At 41.2% G+C, this 14393-nt stretch overlaps 1 long non-coding RNA gene and 1 other non-coding gene across 2 annotated transcripts in view; both read left to right on the forward strand.

Moving 5' to 3' along the window:
- Positions 1-14393, forward strand: part of LOC126480944 (uncharacterized) — a 179314-nt gene that overhangs the window by 1813 nt on the left and 163108 nt on the right. The gene's annotated exons all lie outside the window — the stretch shown is intronic.
- On the forward strand, positions 9333-9406 carry Trnat-ugu (transfer RNA threonine (anticodon UGU)). Its single transcript has one exon. It is a non-coding gene; the product is annotated as a tRNA-Thr (tRNA).

Genomic DNA, 14393 nt, shown 5'->3' on the forward strand with positions numbered 1-14393 from the left:
GTGGAATAATATTTTACTCCAGGGCAGACAGTTCACTAGCAAATTAAATTACGTGTTTCGCCACTACGCTATGTCATAGGCGTTAGCACACACAGAAGTCACCTCTTTAGCCATTAAAAAATAGGAAAAAAATTAATACATACAACGGGCGCCTGGCTTTATGCGACTCTTTAATGTGAAAATAATGTGACCGTATCGTGATCATCTGATGATGTCTGATCCGTCTTGACGATTTAGGTACTGTGTTACGCGTAATGCCCTTGGCCGCACTGTAGAAGCAGTTCAGTACACCGTCCACGGAATCCAGAACAGTCTTTTGTACATTTCTATTTTTGTACTGCCAGTTCAGCAGACTGTTCTGGCAGGAGACTCTTTCCATAAGTTTAGGGGTAAAATTCACGCAAACACGCATAACTTAATTAGGGGAAAAAATATCGGTAGTAGAGTAATAAGTTATCAGATTTTCTTGTTCAGTCCGATGAAATATACTTGTAAAACCATTAAAAGTTTTATGCAAAAAACGATGTTGCGAAATGCCTATGTTTTGCAGACACTCGAAATTTGATTCCGAATATTTTTGTTTGATTTAATTATTTACTGTTTTCATTTCGGAAGCTAAAGTCGTTGTCGAAAGACTATTCTCGGGAACCATTCGCAGCTACTAGACTAAGCCGGTATCCTCTTTCGTACATTTCCGTCAGCTTTTAGCGAGTCTCTGTACATTACTGACAAGAGACTGTTATTTTTTTTTTTCAAGGTCATTCTGCATTCTAAATATGGCGGTGACTAAGAAAGAAATAATTCAGTCTTAATAAGAAGAGCTACTGCTGCTGAAGCGTTAAGAAGACAACCAATTAGTGGGTGAAATAGAGTGAATTGGCATCGTCGATTGGTGGTACGTATTCGGGCTTTCCGCTGAATAGACAATTTCGTTTACGAATTCGATATTTCGGCGTCTGAAAGGAATTAACGGAAAATATGAACAGAAACTACGGTGTTACGAGTTGCGTGATAGATGCAGAAATAACAGAATATTACTGAAATAAATATAATTACAACGTAAATGTGAATTTAAAGTGATCATGGAAGGAAAACTGCAATATCATTGAAACGGTAGTCCAGTTTTGACAGAATGCAATGAGGAACAAACTAAAAATATGTTACGAATTTCCACAATAATAATCATAGGTGGTAAAATGATGAAACATAACATTAAGACAGCCTGCTTCATCATGTACTGGTTCATCTTTGGAACGCAATACAGCAGCAATTCTGCCTGGGATGTATTCGGCAAGTTCTTGGTAGGTGTAGGGAGTTAAGAGGCGGAAGATGTCTACGCACAGGCCACATGATTCCTGTGAATTTAGTAGTTTGTAGGTGCGGATCTGACACCCAGTAGTATCCCAGATGCCTTTTAGCTGCCTCAGATCACGCTGATTTGGTGACCAGACATCAATTTGAGTTCACCAACATGTTCCTTAAACCTATAAAACACAATTTAGGCCTTGTTTACTCATGAAGGGACGCAGGCGGTCCACAGTCATGTACACATAATCCACAGCTGTCACGATGCCTAAGATTACTCAGGTCCATAGAAGCCTGCGAACGTGGTGCGTTGCATGTTTTGCACAGCCATACGTGTAGATCACTGGGTATACTGAAATAATCATCGACTTTGTGGGACAAAAACTGTGATTCATCCCACAAGGCGACACCTTTCTATTAATTTATGGTCCAATCTCGATTTTCCCTGCCCGCTGCAGTGGTAATTGGCCATGAGAACACGTAGGAATCATGTGCAGCGGAACACCACATTAATCAGTGTGCACAACGGTGTGCTCCGAAACACCTGCGCTTGCACTAATATTGTTGTCTATCGTCACATTTGCGACAGAGCGGCGGCATCCTGTGTTACAGAGTGGGCGAGCATTCTCACTCGTCATTGTATTATGAAGCATGAAAGTCTATCGCCCTGTCACCTACTCGTGATTTCACGGTCCTTCAACCACATTCCAAGCGTACTCACGACAGTAGCACAAGAACAGCTGACCAGGTTCGCCGTTTCCTAGACGATATTCCCACTTGCCGGAGCCTAACAATGTGCTCCGTACGAAACAATCTTATGTCTTTCGGTTTCCTCATTTACAGCCCATATCATCGCTAGATTGATTACTCATCAGCGTGTACTCCGTTAACTATCTTTTCTTACCGCAGTGCCATCGGGAATCATTTAAACGTGCGGTCGGCTGTGATCACTATCTTTCGACTCATCAGTGCCTGTTGACAAAATTAAATCAGTTTAAGATTGCACTATTTCTGCACACGTTACCGTCTTGATCTGTTGCGAATGGCTGTCTTAATGCCTGTTCGATACGTGGATAACAGTGAGACAGCAACTTATTGTTGGTGTCACGCACGTACTAATAGTCCAATTCGCCAAAGCTGGAAAACCAAAATTTAAATGCACAATTCACCTAACACTTCAAGTAAAGTAGTAACAATTTGTTAAAAATCGAAAAATTTGACGCATATATAGACTGAATTAGACATTATACAGCCAAAATTTAAGGAAACAACTTCACTTACACATAGCTAATGGATACAGGGAAGCAATACAATCAGCTGTTTTTTCTCAGATACGTATATGACACAAGGAAAAATTTAATCAAAAAGAATAATGTTACGACCGATGACACATCAGCCACGAAATGCTAATATGTAGATACAAGAAAATGTGTTCTGAAGAAATAAGATTTCTGTTCCGCACTGCTAACATCAATATTTCCAATTTTTTCTGTTTTGTGTTGTTTTTCTTCTGACGATAATGAGAAAAATACCCCTCTGTTCATAAATGCAGCAGGGCTGATACTGCGAGACTTTTTTTCTCTAGTTTTACCAGAAAATACACTACCGCAAAATGGAAAGTTACACCATAGAAACCTTAACCGGATAGGCTTATTAAGAAACTGTTACTCCTTACAATGAAGAATGTTGGGAGTTCATTATGGTTACTGGGTGTTTCCAAGAGTTATTGGATATTTTCAGATGAAGAGCACTGTATACCAATAGGGCGTACCGTAAACATTCTGCTTATCGCCATCTTTTGCAATTTGAGGAAGGTCGAATTATTAGTATGAGGAACATGGAGGCATCATACCGACAGACTGAACAGACAGCCAGCTACTGGGCAACAGCTGTAGAACGACTGGTGAGGACATCGACTCAAGGCAACAGTGAGGCAGAAGGGGTGCTGATGCGCCACTTTCTTTTATCAGAACTTCCAAATATTATAATCGAACTCCATTAAAGTGATAAACCCATGTAATCAAAATCAATTTCCATTAAGAAGTGAAAATAAGAATATTGAGATAGTTACTGCCATTGACTACCATATGTAACTAATAAAACTCCACGTTAATTTCTTTTTATGGAGGATTACGTAAATGAGTAGTTGAGAGTCTTTTTGAAAGTATGTGGAGTGAAGCCTACCAGGGTCAATATGAGAGGGCCAGCACCGGGCCATTAGTCCTGTGGAGGACACGGATCCTTTTCAAAATACACGTGCTGCAACTGCGGAGGGCCGTAAGTCGTCAGTGTATCCTATGTGAGCAGAACGGTTGCCATCTACACTTTCTCAGATGGCAGGGTATAAGTAGTTTGCATCCTACGCGGTGGGAGACTATTGGGTAATTTTTCGCATAAGACAATTGCGATTGGACGTGCAAAATCACGAAGAAATGAATGCAGCAGCAGTCTCATTCTGGGAAACGCTGAGCAAGAGATGGATCAGAGATAAGATCTGTGAGGTTCAATGAAGAGAGGCCATCCTGCACCTCGGTGCTGGGGAGCGTGGCATCAGCAGTTGTCAGGCTGACATGAAACTACTTCAGATCGTTGACTCCTGCTAACAAACAGTAAGAGCAACTACCGTTAGCTAATACAAATAAAGTCTGGATTGGGAGAACGGTGCTCACCTTTGTATATGTCGAGGGGAACAACTTGGCTGAAATACGAAATGGGACAGATATTGGGAGTCAGAAGCTGTCTGTTGCTGAGTGCAGCACTCAAAATCTCCACTGTTTGCTATATAAAAACTGATTACGGAAGGTAGACTACTGTCTTCTTAGATCGTATCTGATTGGTCAGCACTCAGAAGAACCACAGTGATTGTTGACGGAAATCATGCACAAGGCTGACACTCACAAAGGAAAAGTAAAAATTCACTTCTTACTGGAAGTGCTCTGTAGTGAAGGACGTGAGAGGCAGACCTCAATTCCAGGTCCTGAGAGAGGGCAGCTGTTGATCTAGGACAAATGCTTCCACAGCACTGACTCACTGTCACTGGTAACTCCAAGTGTGGCGGGCAACAACAGCGTTCACAAACTAAGTTGTAGAAGGACCACAAAGACTTCAGCTAATGTTAGGACTTTCACTTTTATGTTTGAAGTACGCTTAATAGCAACTGCAGATTCAACATGTGGTCAATCGATGTAGTAAGTGAGTAACTGATTCTTTCTGTTTTCTTTTTTTACTTCTTCATTAATAATTAATAATCACTGTACGGCTTCCGCGAACTTATTTGTTTCCTGTAATGTTGTGCTGATTCTAATTTATTCCTGCCGGATCATTCATGGACATAAATGTTCTTTGCCATTTGTGCATTTTTTGTATAATCTGAAGTACACAGGGATTTGTAATAAACAATAGTTTCTAGTTACCAGGTGTTTCAATTAGTAATTTGACTAACTCTCAATTTTTATCATCTTTATGAGTTACATTGCACATGTACCATGTAAGTTAGGCCACACCTGCTTAATTAATTCAATTAATCAACTTATCCATTGCTCAACACCTGCAGTTAAATTCACGTGATCCCTTGATGATCGATCTGTTTATGGGTAGGGTCACCTGGTAAGAATATTCTGATACCCAAAGCGGTATGTCGACTGCTGTGACATAACCTCACGGAAGGCGAGGATCCTTCCCAGAGGGCTGCAAAGCGAGGAGATCGCAGGAGTGTTTCACTCGCTCTCCCAAACAAATGGGCGAAACAGGTGAAAAACAGACATATATAAAAGAGTGTTGCCATCAACTGCCCCACTGGGAATAAATTACTATAATTCGAGTTGGAATATCGAGTTACCGTGAGTCGCTTATCGCTGCCACACTACCAGAGAAAATAAAGACTTGCACAGTGTAGTGTCAGATCAACTGGGAGATTGACTGACAACGAGTCTCGCTTCTGTCTGTGTCGATGTGGTCGACGCAAAGGTATCCGTAGACGATCTGAAAGGTCACAAGAAGCAGCGATTCTTGAGACCTGCACGTCTTTAATCATGTGGATATGACAATATGTGTGATGTAATTATTCAAGGGAGTCCAACGCTAAACAGGGTGTGCGAAGACTGGTATAGCCCTTCACTTCCACTGCTCCCGGTGACGTATTACAGCAGCATAATGGAGACCCCATACTGCAATTTCCACCAGAAACTCGTTGAGGCACGTACAGATGCTTTACTGGGCTCTCTGGTCCTCTGATTTGTCTCCTGTATAGCATATTTAGGTTATGGTAAAATGTATCCTTTCACACTACCCTCCAGCCAACAAATTTCATGAACTGACGTGGCATGTTTAAATGCAGACTGAAGTGACGGATGAAAATTCGTTCCAAGATCGGGATTTGAACCTGGTCTTCTTCTCAAGAGGCAGATGCACTAACGACTACGCCACCCTGGCATAGTGGCTTTGCACAACAGCACTGACTACCCTAGCACGCCTCCCTCCTCAATCCAAATTCCCATTTGCACGCGAGCCCACTTGGTACCCCCCCCCCCCCCCCAAAAAAAAAAAAAACGTTCAATCGTTGATTCAGTCTGCATATATACATCATACAAGAGACATTTCATAAATAATGCACAGATTGGTACTACTGTGGATTGTTTGAAGCAAAAGCAATGAAAATTATGTCAGATGAAGTTGGGAACTTGACGAAGAAGCACGTGGTTCTGTTTTCCCGCTGTGTACTCTAACACAAAACTGGTGAAAGTTAGAAATGAACCCCGCAAGGATTTCGCGTACAGTGACTGTTGAAGACCAAAGGCGTACTTCAAGATGGAAACTTTTCGCGGCCAAAACCCAACAGGAATCCACAGTGCGTTAAGTGAAGTTTGGGGTGAGTTTACAGTGAACCTTTGTACACTTTCAAGTTAGGTTAATCGTTTTCGTGATGGTAGTATGAGCATAGACGATAATCCAAGACCCGGAAGGCCAGAAACGTCAACAGATGAATGAAGTGCGAAACCTGTAACAGGTGTTCTTGGAGAAGAACGTAGTGCGACTTTTAAGAAACTCTCTGAAGCCATGGGAATTCCTCCAACATCAGTATTCCGTATTCTAGCTAATGATCTGAAGAAGAGGAAAATTTCTCACACCGTTCAAGTGCTGAAAAGAAGCAGAAACGTCTGGACATTGCAACCTTCCTCAAATAACTATTTGACCGCGAAGGTGAAGGATTCTTGTCTCGAGTTGTCGCTATTGATGAAACGTAGATTAATGACTTTGAACCGGAACTCAAATCACGATCTAATGAGTGGAGTCCTTCACATTCTCCATGTTCAAAAAAATTTCGACGAGTTCAGTAATTTTTTTGTGATCACCAAGGAATCATCATAATAGAATACCATGTGGAACAAGTGTCACAGCATTGTATTATCGTAACTTCATGCAAATCCTGTACAGAAAAATGCACAAAACCTGATCTCAATTGCTCGAGGCTGGCTCACTCATTCTCCACGACAATGCACACCTGCGTATCGGCAATTTTGAAGCCCAAAAACTGCGCGAACACTGGTGAGAAGTTTTGCCGCATCCTCCCTACAGCCTGGACATGAGTCCATCCGGTTTGTTTCCGAATGTGAGAAAACCAATGCGTGGACGTCGTTATCTTTCTCTATAAGAGCTTTCTTCCACCGTTACCTACGCCATTCGACAGATGAACGGAAGTTGTGTCCTGGGTGGAATAACAAAGCTACCGAGACGTTGGGTTCAGTCATAGGGGAGCATGAGGACTATATTGAATGACTGCAAAAAGATATTGAAAAAAATGTGTATGTATAAAAAAATTAGTGCGCATTACTTATGAAATGTCTCTCATAGAAGTCTGCGACTTCAATAGGCCTCTGGAACCATATGGTTCCTCTGGTGTCACCGCCAGACAGCACACTTGCTAGGTGGTAGCCTTTAAATCGGCCGCTGTCCGTTAGTATACGTCGGACCCACGTGTCGCCACTATCAGTGATTGCAGACCGAGCGCCGCCACACGGCAGGTCTAGTCTAGACTCTCCCTAGCACTCTCCCAGTTGTACAGCCGACTTTGCTAGCGATGGTTCACTGACTACAGACGCTCTCATTTACAGAGACGACAGTTTAGAATAGCCTTCAGCTACGTCATTTGCTACGACCTAGCAAGGTGCCATATTCAGTAATTAGAATGAATTCTGAACAGACAATATTGTGAATTATGTACCGTCAAGAGCGACGTTCATCATTAATCCATCAATGTATCAAACTAATTTCGTCCGTGTTGTGACTTGGCAAGGCAGCCAAGTCACTATGAGAGGAATCCGAAAGGCACGCGTTTAAGCTCACTCAGGCTGGCGTGAGGTCTGGAACAGTTAAAGGAGTTGAGTCTAGTAAAAAAAGTATGTAGCTTCGGGAATACTTAACTTCAATCCATAAGTGGTGAACATAGCTCTTGACGGTACATGCATCACAAGATAAATAGCAAATGATAATGGCGCCTTGCTAAGTCGTAGCAAATGACGTAGCTGAAGGCTATGCTAATTATCGTCTCGGCAAATGAGAACGTAATTTGTCAGTGAACCATCGCTAGCAAAGTCGGCTGTACAACTGGGGCGAGTGCTAGGAAGTCTCTCTAGACCTGCCGTGTGGCGGCGCTCGGTCTGCAATCACTGACAGTGGCGACACGCGGGTCCGACGTATACTAACGGACCGCGGCCGATTTAAAGGCTACCACCTAGCGAGTGTGGTGTCTGGCGGTGACACCACAGTCCGCTTTCTGAATTCTAATTCGTTGTCATGTTCCAGACCTCACGTCAGTATAGTTCTTCCCTCCTCACGCCAGCCTGCGTGAGCTAAAACGCGTGCATTTCGGCCTCCTCTAGTATCACGGTGTTGGCTCTTCAGCCAACACAACAGTTCCATTTGAAATGGCATGTGTTTCAGGCATGACAAGAAATTGCTCCAGATGATATTAGTGGGCTGTTTGTTTTCATGTCACAAGAAATGCGATAGTTTCTTTGCATCATTGGGGTCACATCACAAGCTGATGTTGGGAGTGGAATAAAAGGTAATAATTTAATACCCGTTGTCTGATGAACATCAAGACAATGTTTGATAAATATTGGTTTAGTACTTCACGGTGTAGCACATTTCCTTCCATTTATGGGTGGCTTGCTCTTTCAGAACACCGTGACAAACGGTGCTTTAAGAGGCCCCCATCGTGCTGAGCTGGTATGGAGTGAGGGGAAACTGGTGATGGAGGGTGGGGGGAATTTGGCGGAGAGGAAGGGCTCGCGTGTGTCGCGTCTGGTTGGACGGCTGCCTAGGTAGCCGCAGTTACGCCGGCAGTTGTCACAGCTGTGTCATGGCAGAGCGCCAGACGAGAAACAGAGCAGGTGGCATCACGACCACTGCTAAGGTCAGAACTGAGTGGGACCCTCCTCCTTGTCTTGAGGTGATCGAAATTTCTTTTAAAGATCCTGCAGCAACAGTAAAAGCCTTTGTTTTAAAAATTGCCATTCAAATATCATATCCGTGACACACTGTCTTCTATTTCACAATAATAAAAAATGAGCTTCCTTTCTTCGAACTTTTTCGAGTTACACCGTCAATGCTGTCTGATGCGCAGCCTACATCGCAGAACAGTTCTCTAGAAGAGGACGGACAAGCGAAGTGTAGACAGTCTCTTTAGTAGAACTGTTGCATCTTCTAAGTGTTCTGTCAATAAATCGCAGTCTTCGGTTCGCTTTCCCCACAACATTATCCACGTCGCCGCTCCAACTTGAGTTATTTGCAATTTATGTTCGAATGCTTGACGTACTGTTAAGCAATGACCGTTGGATTTTCAGGACGGAAGAACAGCGATCTATCGCAAACAATCCGAATTTTATTTTTTATCGATTTCAACTATTAAACAAAGGGCAAATGTCTATAAGGCACATTATATATGTAGAATTGTGGACAGTTGGGAATGTGAGTCTCACGGGAAGCGTGCAAGGGATAAATCCCTGCAGGCGCGCTATTCATCTGTGTCCTCGGTGGCTCAGATGGATAGAGCGTCTGCCATGTAAGCAGGAGATCCCGGGTTCGAGTCCCGGTCGGGGCACACATTTTCAGCTGTCCACATCGAGGTATGTCAACAACACCTGTCGGCAGCTAATGGTTTCAGTTAGTCATCATTTATTCCAGGGAAACGCTGCACGGTCATCAACAGTACTCTGTTCTTTCGATAACGGTTACTGTCTTCATATATAAAACAATCGCCATCAGTGCTAAAATCAGTGCAAATAACAAAAAATCAGCAAAGTAACTGTGCTTCCATGCAGTTTCACATGGGCGTACAAGGTACATACAGGGTGTAAATTTTAAGTTGACAAACCAGAATAACTCGAAAAATAAGCTTCACACGAAGAAATGTGTTGAATCCAAAGTTGATTATTTTCAAGGGGGACATCTGCTGCTGCTAACATTAGCCCGCCACCCAAACCCCCTGGGGGTGAGGCCGGAGGCAACTGTAAATGTCAAATGGGAAACCCCATTTTTTATTGCAGAATCAGATTCTACATAAAAAAACTACGTACATTTTGTCGTAAACATTTGTTCTGATTCTTCATAGTTGGCGCTGTAATTCAAGAAAATCCATGTTCTCATTTTTTGCGCGGAAAATGGTTACGGATAGATAAAAAATACTTATTTACTTCGTAAATTTTGATTCGCTAAAACTAAAACTCTTCCTCTCTCCCCATAGGGTGGGGTTTGAGAGAGAGGATTTAGCGTTTTACAAATGTTGACCCAAATATTAATTTTTTCCGCAGATTCGGATAAGTTTTGTTTGTTTCGTGGTCATGAGGCCACACAACTTTTAGTTATCAATCAAATCATCTGACTAGCTAATTAACTAACCAAATACCCTACTTACTAACGAGTGAACTCATTAACTAAAAAAGTAACTGACTCACGAACCTAATTTTTTATTATATTCGGAGTAATCAATCTTGTTTGTCGAGAAGTCTCACAACTGGGGTGCTTGCTTAATTTGAGTCGTCTAGTTTCGGGTGGAAAAACGTAAAAAACATTCATAAACTTTTTTATTTATTCGTAACCATTTTCCACGCAAGAGTTGAGAACATTGATTTTCTTAAATTACAGCGCCAACTACCAAGAATCAAAACAAATGTTTAACACAAAATGTACGTAGTTTTTTATGTAGAATCTGATTCTGCAATAAAAAATTGGAGCTCCCATTTGAGATTTTAAAGTTGCCTCCCGCCCCACCGTCAGGGGGCTGGGGTGGCGGGCTAATTTTAACACCAGCAGATGTCCCCTCGACAATAATCAACTATAGATTCTACAAATTTTTTCGGGTGAAGCTTTTTTTCGATTTATTCTGGTTTATCAACTTAAAATTTACACCGTATAATACCATAATTGTAATCCCTAAGTATTTAGTTGAATTAATAGCGTTTAAATTTGTGTGATTTATCGCGTAACTGACATTTAGCAGATTCCTTTTAGTACTCATGTGGATGGCATAGAGTCTATCGCCGAGTTTCGCACCACACAAATATCTTGTCTAAATCATTCTGCAATTGGTTTTGATCATCTAAAGACTTTACGAGACGGTAAATGACAGAATCAACTGTTTTGTTTTACTCGATGATTTTCTGTCAGTCACCATGAATTTTGAGCTCTCTGACGGGAAACGAGGAATCTAGTTGCACAACTGAGACGTATGCAGCTTCGTTAGAAGTCGAATGTGAGGAATAGTGTCACAGCCTTCTGGATGTCTAAATATGTGCAATCAGTCTGATATCCTCTATCGACAGCAATCATAATTTCGTTTGAGTAAACAGCCAGTTGTGTTTCACAATGAAATATTTTCTGAATCGGTGTTGACTATTTGTCGAGAAGTCGCTTTCTTCGAAGTAATTCATCATGTTAGAACACAGAATATTTTCCGAAATTCCACTGGAAATGGACTCCAGTGATATGGATCCGTAATTCCGTGGATTACTCTTATTTCCTTTGTTCTGTATTGGGGTGACCTGCACAAATTTACAGTGTTTAGGTACGGTTACTTGGTCGAGCGAGCGGTTGTATATGAAGTAAGAGGCTGTTCTATCAATATATCCTGAAAGGAACCTAACTGGTGTACAGACTGGAACGGAGGCCTTACTTTCATTAAGCGATTTAAGCTGCTTTGCTGCACTGAGTATATCTACTTCTCAGTTATTCATGTTGGCAGCTGTTCTTGATTCAAATTCTGGAATATTTACTTCGTCTTCTTTGATGAAGGAATTTTGGAATACTGCGTTTAATAACCCTGCTTTAGCAACACTGCCATTAGGACGTATTGATTGTGTTTGCCGTTCATGTACTTTACCTACGTCCAGATTCTCTTTTAATTTCCTGTCAGATTTCGAGACGGAGTTTCATTGTGAATACTATTAAAATTATATTGTACTGAAGTGAGCACTAAGTTTTCAACTTCAGTAAAACATCGCCAGTCTTGGAGATTTTGCGTTCTTTTTAATTTGGCGTGTTGTTTTTCGCTGCCGCTGCAACAGCTTTGTGGCCTGTTTTGTGTGCCATGAGCGATCAGTACCATCTCCTATTAATTTATTTGTTATTTATCTCTCAATAGACGACTATACGATTCCTCTGAATTTAAGCCACATCTGGTCTACGGACGCTTACGTAGTCACATGGAAAACATGCATTTCTATTAAATACCGCTCAATAATGTAAATCGCTGGTGACAGGTAACAAAGTAACACTGCCTAACGCAGAATCGAAAATCTATTAAACTCTAATTAAATCGATAAACAGCTGCGAAACGTGATAACAACACAAAATGCATCACTATTTCAACTGACCTAAACTAAATTGAAAAGGATATATCACAAAAATAACGCATTTTGATAGCATTTTCACAAGAGCGGACACAAATGCTCTGACGAGTACGTCGGCCATCTTATCCAGTTCAACCAGAAGTGACTCGAAATCACTGCTGCTAGTGAAAAGACTCTTCTGAGCTTAAGAGTGGAGCGAGACATTCGTTAATTTTAAAAATGACCAAGCAAAATTTCTTACTCCGATTCTAACTTTCTCGTTCTTGTCTGAACCTGTCCCCTTATCTGTTGTGTATACCACCAAGCGATTCAGAGAATGGCCCCTCGATTTAAGAAAGTAGAGGGGAGAGTTTCGTAGGGTTTCAAATGACCAACCACTCGCTCGCCTCAGGCTTTCTGTTCTTCTCATGGTCAGTTCCCTTCTCTGTCACGTCCAAAAACGACACTGATCAGAGAACGGGTCCTCCATTTGACAAGTAGAGGGGATGAGAAATTCATTACGTTTGAATCTCCCAGCCAACTTTCTCGCCATATGACTTATAGCCTTTTCGTTTCTCTGTTTCCATGGTATGTAAATTTCCAAGTTCCCACACAATAATTCAACGACAATCATTTATGAAACAGATTAAAGGAAATTAGAAATTATTTCATTTATTCCTGTGGATGCTACACATCTAACTTGGCCCATTTCCTCCTCGGAGGTTTTAGTCCAATCTTGCCACGGTAAAAATTTTGCGTGGTAGGCTCGATAACGGCGCAACAAAGATGACACGCAAGTGAGGAATTTAGTGAATTTATGGGAAGCGAAACGATGGGCACGTTTCACACTATTAATAATAAAGTGAATCAGCAAGAAAAAGTACAGATACGACACAGTACTTGGTTTAAAGATATTTAAGGTTCTTAGGGTGCAAGAGGAACCGTGCGTGTTCTGCATTCTGCTGTTGAAATTCGTATATTCTTCTCACAGCACATCAGTCGCACAGTGTCGTTGTATATCAAAGACAGCAAAGAACTTATATTTTTGGCAAAAGAGCTTAAAATCAAACAGTTTACATAATAGAATTATTACCAAAAGGGGACTGATTAAGACATATATGTTTAAAGCATCTTGCGTTATTGAGGCACACAGGCGAAGAGGATGTTTGGTATACGTTGAATAATTTGTTGTGATTTAACTACTTCCTAATGTCGTACAATTTCACTGTTACAAATTTTTGTGTAACAGCATAAATAAAACGTAATGTAGGTACATAAATTGTAAAACTCTTTACAGGTACACGAAAATGGCTGTGTATAAACTGTCTATGTTATGAGATATATGGGAGATAAGATGTATGACAGGATAGTAACACTTTTGTCGAGTCCAGAGTTTCAGCGTACTCTGGCAACTGACGCAGAATTACTTAACTTTTTCGTTTTAATTAACTGTTACAGGCCTCACAACATAGTCCATAATCCATGTAATTGTTATTTCATTTTATTTGTCAGTTTTATTCTCCACATATTGCTAATCGTCATTACAGCTTCTCTTATGGAATACACACAAAATTACTTATTACTAACATGGGAATGTGATACAGACATTTCGACTGTTCCATTTTTAAACACGTTCTAATACTGGAAGTAGTTGGTTTCACATTTCAGGGTTAATTAATGTTGGCTGCAAATATCCATGATAAGGGTGACATTTGCAATTAGCAAGAAACAATGGTATTAACTGCACCGTTTGCAGGACTGTAGATAAAGTGCCTGCGTTAGCTGTATTTTTAACTAAATTTTCTTTTGTTTAATTTCAGTGACCATTCTAAGCCAGAAATACAAAAATTACTAATATTTTTTCCATAACTACAATCGGAATTGGAAAATAATGATATGCCCGTTAAATTAATAAGTACCTCACATTCGTTTTTCCCGTTCGTTAGTCATTGTTGTGAGACAAAGCGTACAGCAGTGTGAGTCAGACCATCATATGAAAACTTAAGTAGATGTTCCTTCCGGGAGATCGGTCCGTCAGCAATATGAAGTCGGAGCGGTGTTCGTGTTACGCTCTGGAAAATAGAAGTCCCTGTGAATGGTAGCAGCTCGGTATTACAGTGACGATCAAGTTGGAGTGGTACTAGTGATTATTGGCTATGAATATTACGGCCAGTCATCACTTTCGAACATTAGCAAAGTCTCATAAGTTCACTCAACAAACGCAGAAGCGTCTTCGATTAGCTCTACCAACAAGTGCCCACT

This window comes from Schistocerca serialis, chromosome 5 (assembly GCF_023864345.2).
Source record: "Schistocerca serialis cubense isolate TAMUIC-IGC-003099 chromosome 5, iqSchSeri2.2, whole genome shotgun sequence".
NCBI classification, from domain to species: Eukaryota; Metazoa; Arthropoda; class Insecta; order Orthoptera; family Acrididae; genus Schistocerca; species Schistocerca serialis.